Genomic DNA, 11,691 nt, shown 5'->3' with positions numbered 1-11,691 from the left:
GAGACATCACGTGTTTTTGGATGCTGCGTTTAGCCCCAACGTCAGTATGTACCTAGCTGATGATTTCACATGTTGGCATGTTACAGATTATACAATGTTCTAGGTTTTTTTGGATCTTAATTGTCTCTGAAGTCTTCTGCTTCCTTAGTGATAAAGATAGTTAAACTGTACAGATTTTCTTTCTCACATGAAACATTATATCTGAAATCGTTCTACTTATGTGTACACACTTTCCGTGCGTCAAATGATTACACATTTTTGATTCAAAAATAAAATCACAAACAAAATGCCGATTTGTGAAATCATGTTAAATTTAACCACAGAAATATACCGACTATACCAGTTTACAAGCCACTACATGGCAGTTCCAATGCTTTGACAATGGGTACGATTTTCCTTTTACATAGTCGACAGAATGCAGCATTGATATTCAGTGTTGAGCTTGATATGGGAGACACATTGTCGTAACATTGATGAAGCCACATCTATGTAAGCAATAGCAGCCATATTTCCATACAAATATTTACGTAATAAAGATATTTGAAGTAGAATTGTGCGAATATATTTAGAGAAGACCGTATGCCATCGTCGAATTGTGCGGGGGTGGAATTTTGCAATACAGCTGGAGGCATCGTTGGGCGGGATGTTTGGGTTGGTGAAATTGTTGGGCAGGGGTGGAAATGTTGTGGTACAACTGGAGAGATAGTTGGGCGGGGGCGGGATGCTGTGGTTCAGCTTGAGAGATAGTTGGGCGGGGGCGGGATGCTGTGGTTCAGCTGGAGAGATTGTTGGGCGGGAATGGAATGTTGTGGTACAGCTGAAGAGATTGTTAGGCGAGGGCGGGATGTTGTGGAAAAGCCGGAGAGATCGTTGGGCTGGATGTTTTAGTACAGCTGGAGAGATTGTTGGGCGGGATGTTTTGGTATAGCTGAAGAGATTGTTGGGCGAGGGCGGGATGTTATGGAGAAGCTGGAGGGATGGTTGGGCGGGATGTTGTGGTACAGCTGGAGAGATTGTTGGGCGAGGGCGGAATATTGTGGTACAGCGGGAGAAACTGTTGGGCGGAGTAGGAATGTTGTGTTACAGCTGGAGAGACTTTTGGGCCAGGGCGGGATGTTGTGGAAAAGCTGGAGAGATCGTTGGGCGGGATGTTTTGGTACAGCTGAAGATATTGTTGGGCGGGGCGGGATGTTATGGAGAAGCTGGAGGGATGGTTGGGCGGGATGTTGTGGTACAGCTTGAGAGATTGTTGGGCGAGGGCGGAATATTGTGGTACAGCGGGAGAAACTGTTGGGCGGAGTAGGAATGTTGTGGTACAGCTTGAGAGACTTTTGGGCCAGGGCGGGATGTTGTGGAAAAGCTGGAGAGATCGTTGGGCGGGATGTTTTGGTACAGCTGGAGAGATTGTTGGGCGGGGTAGGAATGTTGTGGTAGAGCTGAAGAGATTGTTGGGCGGGGTAGCAATGTTGTGGTACAGCTGGAGAGATTGTTGGGCGGGGTAGCAATGTTGTGGTACAGCTGGAGAGATTGTTGGGCGGGGTAGGAATGTTGTGGTAGAGCTGAAGAGATTGTTGGGCGGTGTAGAAATGTTGTGGTACAGCTGGAGAGATTATTTGGTCAGCAGGTGGGCCGAGAGAGTCTGCATTCAGGCTGTTCCATTCAGTAGCATGAATGTCATCCTGATGTATGTTTATGTGGAGTATTCGTCGCCGGATCTGACAGATGGATGCTCTTAGTTCCTCTTTGGGCTGATGGAGTAGTGAAGTAATCTTGGCCCTTGGTTCGTTCTTTTGAACGTAGCCCCGGTCAGATTAAAGAGTTGATGATTTGTGTCGTTTTCTGCAGATACAGAAATGTCTTGCTTCATAATGTATGCTGGTTTAATGGTGTTCAGAGTGCTGTCTAACGGTCGTTGTTTGGGGAAGCGTGAGTTCTCCACAGCGTGTCTGAAAGTAAATCGTAATATACGTGTACATGCACGTGTACGTGACTACTTTTCAAGAATGTTTGTGATTGAAAGTTGATTTTGTATATAATCATATCTAAATGTATGACAAAGACTTTTCTTGACCCTAAATATTTGTTCATACTTTTGTTTACATGTTTTAAGATTTTGCAAGCTCGAAACTACTTTTTTAGTCGCAAATACAAGGAGTGGTGAACCGGCCCTGTGTGGGGGGTGGGGAGAATTTACGTTGCAAGGTTTACACTTGTAATGAAATAATTTAATTTTCCGGGAGAAAACTACACAAAAAGTATGTAATAAATAGGATATTTCATGTGTCTCGTAAAATATCAACGTTTCTCTCATCTCGTGACAGGGAGAAAGGAACGCCATACTTCGCTAAATGGTTTTAAGGCTTAGCACTCCCAGTTACCCGTTACTTGTCCTTCCGACAGCGGTATCCTCCTGATCCAAGCGGCTGACACACCTGGCCATCCCCACACTCGTGGTCAGAACACGCACCGGCAAAAGCCTGCAATGCAGAACGATCACATGTCTTGATGCTGTCAAAAATTATGTCCGATGCAATTCCCTATTTTAACTTATACCATATGTAACCGTGTGTTTTTATTAAGGTGAACAATTGACTTGCCTTTGCATGTGTTTTTTCAGATGAGCAATTGACTTTCCTTTGCACGTGTTTGTGACCTGATATCATCACTATTTGAAAGTTATTCATAAACACATGCTCATGATATAGTCGGAATCGTACAATCGACTCTATTTTTAGCAGAGATTTCTATTGAATATGGAAAGGGTTTGTCGCTCTTATTTATTGATCGAAATCATGCGTTCATTTCATGACGACATTACGGGTAAGCTATTTTTCAACCTAGTTGTACCAGGATGCACTGGTTTTGAGTTGGAATCCAATTAAGTTTCATCGTGATTATGCTCGATTGGTCAGAACTATATTCGTGTAGGTGTCACCAAAGTTTTTAACGACTATTCAATTCTGTTTATTCATATATAACTATAAGGCCACATGCCCACAGTACAGAATACATGACAATGTGGAAGCAGTTAAAAATGTTACAAGGATTCATTTCTCAATTAACATGGCATGATATATAAATAGAGATAGATTTCGTGTGGCCGTTTTGCTCACATGTGATATTAAAGAGATAAACTTGTATTTATTTGGATGTACATAGTATTTTTGTTCAATATCCTTTTTCCTTAAATTATCATATTTACAACATACAAGCAATAAAAGTGAAATTCATCTTCGACGACATTTAAGGAACATTGGCTACATAATCTTAAACAGTTTGATATTTTTAACCATTAACCTGTGTGAGCTGCATCTAAATTGTGCTAAATATATTCTGCATTTTCTTATATTTACCTCAGTTAAATAAATTTCGGCGCATATTTGCATTTTAAAATATCTAGAATATTCGCATTTGCTGGAAACATATACAGTAGATCTCCTTGTTTGAAAGTACATGTCAAAACGCGTCTGTATTATTTTCGATTTGAACATTGCATGATTGCAAAACGTGCGTGAACACAGATACAGTTATGTATCTATATTCAGAGGTTCAGGACAATTTGTCAAAATAAAAGCAAATGTCATCTGAAGTTTATTTAGAAAACATTTGGTGCTGGACTTGATAACATATGTGTAAGATTTGGGGGCCAGATATTTAGGCAAGAAGTAGGCATCCCCATGGGCACCAATTAAGTCAATTCATGTCGAGCAATATTCCATCAGCTCCTGCCTTTGGTGTTTACATTTCGCAACTTTTGAGATACAATCGAGCATGCTCTTTCTTCCAAGATTTCAAAGAGCTTCATACGACTTTTGCTCAGAAGTTGTTTGATCAAGGTTACAACATTCAAGGCCTCAGTAAAGATTTCAAAAAGTTTTATGGTGGACATGTGGAGGACATTTCCAAATTTGACGCATCAGTGACGTCCGATCCAATTCCGAGTTTTGACTTGTACCATAGGTACCCATGTTTTTTCAGTTGAACTATTGACTTGCCTTTGCAAGTGTTTGTGACGGGTGCCACCTGTGGGGCAGGATACGCTCACCCTTTCGCAAACACCCGGTTTATTACTTTTTGCTAATGATTCATAAACACATGCCCGTGATATAGTCGGAATTGTACAATCGAGATTTCTATTGGATATGAAAAGGGTTTTGTCGCTTTATATATCTCTAAGAAACATTGGTTGTCCCAAATGCAACCATACCCACATTTATACAGTGGATATTTAACATTGTTTGCCCAGCTCCCTTTCAACTCCCTTTTTCATACAATAACATCATATAATAACATATTTTTGGCAATCTACTTCCATGGATTTCTAATAATTTTTACCAATATCTTACGACTTTCATGTAGTGACATATATACAAGGGTATGCGACCACATTCATGTTTAAAACAAGTGATCTTTTACAAGCGTATAAATGAATGGATTCAATTTCTGGATCTATGGCTCGTCACGATATGGCTGAAATACTGCCGATGTGACGTTAAATATTAACTCACTCACTCTGTTTGTAAACCTCTTACAGTACTTGAGAAAATGATTATATCATCTGAAAATAGAAACATAAATATTTTAATAAGTTCAGGATGTAATTGTATTCCATCAGCATAATTTCTTTTGGGCTGCAAGCTCATTTATAAAGCCGAACAAAAAAAAGGCTTAATACCCATTATGGCATATATATACAATAATCTGAACACATGCCGTTTTGTTTGACACATGGCTTAACGTCCTTATAACTACTGCATAACAATTTGCCCATTTTATTACTGACACAATTTGAATTAATTAGATACCATAACTTGTCTATTTAGACTGAATCGAATGCTTCAGATATGTCTACAAATATAGCGTACAGTTTTCACGTTCTATAAGAGCCTGGAGGATAAACATATTAGCAGTGGTAGAATAACCTGTTTGCTCTTTTTAAGTGTATCCGGCCACAATACCAATCGTTTATTAATAATGCTAATAAATATCTTACTGAATATACTGGTGTAATGCCCACATAATTTTCAACATCTGTCGCTGAGCCTTTCTTGTGAATTAGAACGCTAGTACCAAGTGTCCAATCTTTTGGAAAGTAAGAGGTATCCATTATTGTATTAAATATAAAGTCCAAATACGACAGGATGTTATCAAGAGAGTATTTAAAGAATTCTGTTATCAATCCATCAATTCCAGGACTTTTCATGTTTTCAGATTTTGAATAGTGGATTTAATTTCTTCTTTTGAGATTGGGGAATCTAATATTACAGTTGCAAAATTGGTTTCATCATAATCAAAAGAGTTCAACTGCAAACTATTTGTGGAATCATCACCGCCAAAAAGATTTTTGAAATAATTAAACCACTTATGAATTTCAATGTTACTTTTTGTGCTCTCCAAGCTCGCCGAAAATTGTTTTGATGAACTGATACTTTCTTCTAGTGTTTTCTGTTTCTAACAATGATATTGTATTTCTTTCTTTTTCTGCAAGCAGCTTTATATGCATATTTCTCGAATCAATGTACTTAGCGAGTGAATTTGTATCCTTTATTTTCCTGAAATGGTTTAAAAGAGTTCATCTTTCCTGTTTCAACAACTCAGATTCCCAGTCAAACCACTTTTTTACTTTCTCTGTCGGAGGTTATTTCCCTGTTCATAATATTCCCTGCATATACAATAGCCTCTGTAAAGAACGATACGCTTTCATCAATATTTGTAAAACAGAATCAATAACTTTATTTAAGAGGCACGCGAAAGTGTCTGATAACAGACGTTCTTGAAAAATGTCTGCTTTGCTGTTTTCCCACTTAAACATTGACTATGGTGGTCTTTATCAAATGACGGTTTTCCACATGAATATAGCGTAAAGACATTGTGATTGGCAGATGCTGTGATTCGTGGCGTGACTCAATAGCTAAATATATCCAAGTCAAATATATCTATGGGGCTAATAATGTAATCGATTACATTTGGCCCAACGTTGCCAACAAATGTAAAGTCACCTTTCCCGGAATCACTTAACGACTACGACCTGAGTTCCTCCCTTAATCGATCGTGATTAATATGATAACCCCCTTTGACAAATTCTACTTCCTTTGGGAAGTGACGTCGTCATCAGAAATTTCCCAAAGACTTTCTCACTTTGATTAAACAGCTTGCAACAAGCCTTTTCAATCAAGGTTTCACCATGAAATGTCCGATTTAATAATTCTCGATTTTTGTTATGGTAGACATTCACGGAAATATACCAAATGTGGAATAAAGTGGTCCTATCTTCGGCAAAACTAGTTAACTAGGAGCAGCGAGCTCGAAATACGTGTCACGTGGTCACATACGCCCACTGATGGATGTTGGTGCAAGTAGATTCATATAATTTTCATCACTATTTTATACGGATATATTTCGGTAGATATTGGAGACTGGTAATTATCTGGTGTTGACGTTAATGTACAGGTTCTGTTTCCGTTAACCTTTCATAATTATACCGTAGTATGCTGAGCGGTATTGATTTCCTCAACGCCCACTCTCTAAACTTTAGGCGCATTTCAAGTAATAAGTGCTGCAAATTGACAACATCTTTTTACAGTAAGTTACATGTAATACACCTTCAAACTCAGTTTGTAATTCCAAAATGGCAATTATGTTATGGTCAAAGTAAATACATGTATTTTGTTTAATATACAATAAAAGAACTATTCTGCTTCAAAACAGGCTTTATAGCATATGCTTGTCCCTGTACTAAAGATTTACATTACGTTCTGTTCACGAATCACTATATATTTGTTCCTTTCAATAGGGGTGATTTGAGCGATTTGACATGTTTTAATTAAAATAGTAATGCAGGAAGGTGTCCACAGTATCAGCAGCACAATGACTGGTTTCATGACATTACTCACAGATTAACCGTTGCGTCAAAGCGTCTTGTAACTACCAAAATCCCGTGTCTTGAGAAACAGACACACAGACAGATAATATATCAATATAGCAGGATAAAATACGCATGCTTGAGTGATATAACAATTCAATCCATGAAACCACGAATCCATGAATAGCGGGTACCACCGGTAACATTTTCCGCAAACACCCGGTGTCAACAATGATTTTGAGTGGTCCATTCATATAATTTCCACAGCTATTTGCCCTTTTGGCCAAGTGGAATCCGTTCTGGCAGACAATATATATTAATTAGCTTAACCATGCCAGTGTGATGTGCGTTTTGTTAACTGCAACAGCAGGAACAGTGACTAGATTGTCACGCCGCTTTTAACGATGAATTCAGTTACATCACGGCGTGTAGGCTTAATCTGGGAGGAAAACCCAAATTGGGTCAAGTTATAGAGGTCTACTTCTCTGCCGAAAATTTGGCTGAAAAATGGAGGACAATGGTCGAGACACGTTCGACAGCTAAGGTACAGCTATTTTTTACAGGAAACATGTCAGGGCAATTCCTGTCACAGAGAAGTGGTGACATGAAGATTAAAGAGCAATGTTTTTGTATTTGGCATAGCCCACATTATCTGGTACAAAGTGCATCAAGTGTACTCCTGGCTCACACATATGTGTACAATAACTACACGATGACACTGATAGGTTCCATTGGTTATATCACCTGACACGGATAAGTTCTATTGGCTATATTATCTGACATTCATATGTTCCATTGGTTATATTTCCCGAAATGGATATGTTCCATTGGTTATATTACCTGACATGAATTTGTTCCATTGGTTATATTTCCTGACATGGATATGTTCCATTGGTTATAATACCTGACATTCATATTTTCCATTGGTTATATTACCTGACATGGCCAAGATCCATTGATGATATTACCTGACACGGATATGTTCCATTGATTATATTACCTGACACGGATAAGTTCTATTGGTTATATTACCTGACATGGCCAAGTTCCTTTGGTTATATTTACGATTACGATAATATATCAGAGTCCACACAAACATGTGTAGTACCGTTTTGATCCAAGGGCAGTTAAGAATAAAGTATTTGACTTCAGAATTCCCACAGACTTGTACTTACGCGAGGATACTTGTCGATGAACCCTCCTGTGGACTCGCACGATAGCACAGGTGTGTATTCGGATCCGCTGCCTGGATTCAGATCTAGGACGCATTTATAAACCCTACTTATTCGCACATAGTTGACAATGAATAGTTTACAGTTTTGCCTTTTGAAGCACTCCTGTGCACAATGAAGGCGGCTTTTTGTATCCAAACGTTTTACGTTTTTATCTCCCGCTATCTTTATAAGGTTTCTCATACCTTGCAAACTCCACTTGAAACCAGTATTTCTACTGACATGCAGTGCCACGATCCCCAACCACAGGTACAAGTGTGTAGCCGGCATCTCAGACACAGAGTTACTGGCTCTGTAAGTAAGTGCAGCCGGTAACGTTATTGATTTCTGCCTTCAGTATGCACACAGCACACTCCATAGTTTATCACGGCGGGGGACACCAGAAATTGGCTTCACAGATTATGCCCATGTCAGGAATCGAACCCGGGTTTTCGGAGTGACGAGCGAACGCTTTAACCACTAGGCTACCCGACCGCCCCCATGGATGAAGGAGGGTTTGTACTAGAATGACCACATGCGTGTTGGTGATTGAAAAAGAAACGACGTTGTAGATGGTCGATAGTTTCGAAAATTGTTGAGCCACAATAGTCGTAACTTATGTATTTGAAATTCTACGACATGCGTTGCAGCATGATAGTTACCTGTTTATTTTAACAAAAACTTACAACATTCGTAGGAGCATGGCAGTGGTAATTTCAAGGTATTAACTTTAACAGGGTTAGCACCACGATAGTGATACTTTAACAGACATACATAACGACTTGAGACATCCGTAGCACCACAAGTCGTAACGTTTAGGCTTGAACAAAGACTTACGACACCCATAGCACCATGGCAGTCGTAACTTATAGACTTGAACAAAGATTTACGACATCCATAGCGCCATGACAGTCGTAAATTATAGTCTTGAACAAAGACTTACGACAACCTTAGCACCATGACAGTCGTAAATTATAGCCCTGAACAAAGACTTACGACAGCCTTAGCACCAAGACAGTCGTAACTTATAGACTTGAACAAAGACTTACGACACCCTTAGCACCATGGCAGTCGTAAATTATAGCCTTGAACAAAGACTTACGACACCCATAGCACCATGACAGTCGTAAATTATAGCCTTGAACAAAGACTTACGACACCCATAGCACCATGACAGTCGTAAATTATAGCCTTGAACAAAGACTTACGACACCCTTAGCACCATGACAGTCGTAACTTATAGACTTAAACAAAGACTTACGACACCCTTAGCACCATGACAGTCGTAACTTATAGCCTTGAACAAAGACTTACAACACCCATAGCACCATGACAGTCGTAAATTATAGCCTTGAACAAAGACTTACGGCACCCATAGCACCATGACAGTCGTAAATTATAGCCTTGAACAAAGACTTATGACACCCTTAGCACCATGACAGTCGTAAATTATAGCCTTGAACAAAGACTTACGACACCCTTAGCACCATGACAGTCGTAAATTATAGCCTTGAACAAAGACTTACGACACCCTTAGCACCATGGCAGTCGTAAATTATAGCCTTGAACAAAGACTTACGACACCCTTAGCACCATGACTGTCGTAAAAATTCAAAGCCGTCGGTTGTAACAGACATCTTCGGCACAGAAATTGTTAATCGGTCATTCGGTCTTTTCACATTTTACATTTAAAACCTCCGACTAATGCTTTCGGACTTTCCGGACATCGTTTATCTCCTGTAGGGATTATAGTAATATAAGCACTGGAACAGATCACTGTCAGATAATACAACCAATTGAACATATAAGTGTCTCTGAATATAACCAATGGAACTTGGCCTTGTCAGATAATATATAACCACTAGAATGTATCCGTGACAGGTAATATAACCACTAGAATGTATCCGTGACAGGTTATATAACCACTTGGGCATGTCCGTGTCATTTTATATAACAAGTGGAACATGCCCGTGTCAGATAATATAACCAGTGGAACATGCCTGTGTCAGATAATATAACCAGTGGAACATGTCCGTGTCAGATAGTATAACCATTGGAACATACCCGTGTCAGATAGTATAACCAGTGGAACATGTCTGTCTCAGATAATATAACCAGTGGAACATGCCGGTGTCAGATAATATAACCATTGGAACATGCCGGTGTCAGATAATATAAACAGTGGAACATACCTGTGTCAGATAGTATACCAGTGGAACATGCCGGTGTCAGATAATATAGCTAATGGGTCATCGTCGTGTCAGATAAAATAACCAATGGAACATATCCGTGTCAGGTAAAATAACCAATCTAATGACTCAGGCTGACCTCGTGATTTCCGTTTCGGCAAAACCTCATCCTTTAAGTATGTCACTAATTTAATTTTGCGTGCAGATGTTTCGTCATCGGTTCCATTTCCTCGACTTTTCACAAATACGACCAAGAATGAATACCCGAAAGCACTGACTTTGCTTTTTCCATGCGATTAAAATTTCACGGGGCGTTCGACTTCATATTATATCATATTATGTAAAATGAGCATACATTTGCAGTGGTCCATTCAAATAATTTCACAGCTGCTTTGCCCTTTATGCCAAAAAGCAGAGCCGGTCAGTTGTCGATTCCGACTATATCATGAGTATATGTTTATGAATCACTATCGAATAGTGATGGTACCAGGTGTTTTTGTCAGTGGGAATAACTGCAAACTTAAAATACGATGACAACATTAGGCATTTGCGAAAAATGAACACAACAACAGAAGTACTAGAGAAGTAACATAAGCCCTTCATGGTTTATTATCCCTGTAGGGTTTTATTGTATGATAAACAACTCCCACTTGTTTATTTCTTTAATATAAACTCCTCTACTCATTCACTCATTAGAAGTGACGTGATTCATTGATGCATATGTAGCAGCCATAAAATATCCGAGTCCCGTGATGGGATTCGAACCACGGACCTTCTGATCAGAGGTCGGACGCCTTGTCCATATGACCAAAGTGGTTAACCCCGTCAGCAAGCTGACAAGGTAAGGATGTCATCTGTAGGATGACTCCACGTCCTGCTTCACAAACATGACAGCTACTATAATCCCGGATCTGGCTGTATAAATATCACGGCGATGTAATAACACTACTCTGATGCAGGCAGGGGTATTATTGATATAAACATACCATGTTTTCGATGTTACCTCGGTCACCTGTTACCTGTTGACTTTAGCGCCTTAAATTGAATTTGGAACAGAATACTTCGGCCTGAGGTTTCAAATCCTACATATAACACGGTGTGCATATACTGTCTGTGCATTTAAAGATGCAATATCGTGAACTTTTCTGTCGACTGTCAAACGAGAATGTTGATGTTTCATTCCATTATCAATATCACTTATATTTTAACTTAAATTTTAGATAATTATCCTGAATGAACGTTGCATTATGTTAAATATTAAACTATAAATAAAGTATGGAACACTGGAGATGTGAGGAGCAATAAGGTTGGAAAGTAAAGACGTCATAGCACTCACGAGAGAATACTTCTTTTACTTCTTATCTGTCACGCCGAAGACCCGGGTTCGATTCCCGACATGGGTACAATGTGTGAAGCCGTGATATTGCTG

This window comes from Haliotis cracherodii, unplaced genomic scaffold (genome assembly GCF_022045235.1).
Source record: "Haliotis cracherodii isolate W230 unplaced genomic scaffold, xgHalCrac1.p SCAF_8, whole genome shotgun sequence".
NCBI lineage: Eukaryota > Metazoa > Mollusca > Gastropoda > Lepetellida > Haliotidae > Haliotis > Haliotis cracherodii.
Note: the sequence above shows the minus strand (reverse complement) of the source record.